Raw genomic sequence first — 1716 nt, forward strand, 5'->3', positions numbered from 1 at the left:
AAGAGAAAGAGAAGAGTGAAGATGGTCAAGGGATCAGCAACTCCGAGCGACGGAAGCCCAGCGACGGCTGGAGGATCGCCTCTCGCGGGGTCGGACCCGGCGGATCAACGACTCATCGCCATGACGATGGAGGTGGGACGAACCGTCCAGTTCGACGAGGATGGCCAAGACCAGGAGAGCGAGAACGGAGATGCAAGTGAAGGAGAGTATGAAAAGAAGGCCGAGACCGCTGAGCTCGGAGAAACGAAGACTACCGCCGAGCTACTTGGCGAGGTGGAAGAGTTGACGCTGCAGGTGGGACGCATGGGAGCCCCACGTCCTGTCGAGCGCAACTTATCCGCCGAGCTCGACGAAGGTGCGGACGATGAAGAAGATGAAGAAGAACATGGCGTTGCTCAAGGGGACCGTCCGCCCCTTATTCCGAAAGCGACGAGGAACGCCGATACGCCGAGCGCCAATAAAGTGTTGGCTCAACTCGGCGAGGAGATGAGAACGAGATCGGAATGGATGATGATGTTCGCGTCTGTAGCGATGGCGCAGGCGAAGTGGCCGATGTTAGGTCCCGAGTTAACTCAGCCGGTGCGTGCAGCCAACATCAACCAGTTGGTGGAAGAAACTGTGTTGCTGTTGAAGGCGATGGGCTATCGGTGCAACAGCCGACCGAACAGCCTCATCCTGTCCGACTGGAGTCTGACCCGTGGCGGAGCCGAGCTCTGGCAATGGAAGAAGAAGCTGAGAGTGGCGTTTGGATTGGAGAAAGCCCCTGGTGGAACGAAGAAGGTGTACAGCCGAGTAGCCGAGTTCAAACCACTCGGCGAGGACCCGAGCAAGATTCCTTTGCCGAAGACCCCGGAGACGAAGAGACGTGAAGTGTTCCGCGCCACGCAAGGAACTCCGTACTTCGAAGACTCTCACATGCTGACTCCACTGAAGCTAAACCCGACTCAGCGAGCGCCGAGTCGTGGGCAGCGAAATGTAGGTCGTTACCGTGAATTGTATGACGCTGCAGATGAGGCTGAGGCTTACGAGGAGGATGAAGAAGACGACGATGCCTTCAACGTGAGAGGTAACCGTGAAGAAACCGTGAAGGACTACATCCGAAACTTGAGCTTTGACGCGACTGAAGAGGACTCGACGCAGTACCTCGAAGTCCGAACCCACGCCTCGCTCGACAAAATCGCCGAGTTCGAAGGAAAGCGCTACCGCTCTGACGCGTCGCTCCAGTGGCTCAAGCGTTTCATCTACGAGATGAAGAGCACCAGGATGCCCTAAAGTGCATGGTACGAGCCTTTCTCGCTATGCTTGGGACGCCCGGCGAAGAGTTGGTACAGGCAGCTGCCGAAGAAGACTCAGCGACGTTGGAAACTACTCAGCGAGGCGTTCCTGAATTATTATTGCTCACAGCTCGACCAATCCGCCTGCACTCGTTACTACTCGGCGAGACGTAAAGTCAACGAACCGATCTGCGACTTCCTGATCCGACTCAACGGGTATGCTCGGACGCCCAAGATCCAGTACGAGAAATGTGGCGCCGACGCAGCTGACCATGTCGAACACTTCTTGCTGCATTGTGTGATGGGATTTGATGTACCCCTTGCAGTTGGAGGACATCAGTAAGTGAACAGATAATCAATCGTCGGATCCTCGGCGAGAAGCGCAAGAAGCAACGCGACCGACTCGTGATCGCACGAGCCGAGATGACAAGCGGGAAGGATC

The sequence above is a fragment of the Phytophthora infestans genome, genomic scaffold, assembly GCF_000142945.1.
Source record: "Phytophthora infestans T30-4 supercont1.32 genomic scaffold, whole genome shotgun sequence".
Classification (NCBI taxonomy): Eukaryota; Oomycota; class Peronosporomycetes; order Peronosporales; family Peronosporaceae; genus Phytophthora; species Phytophthora infestans.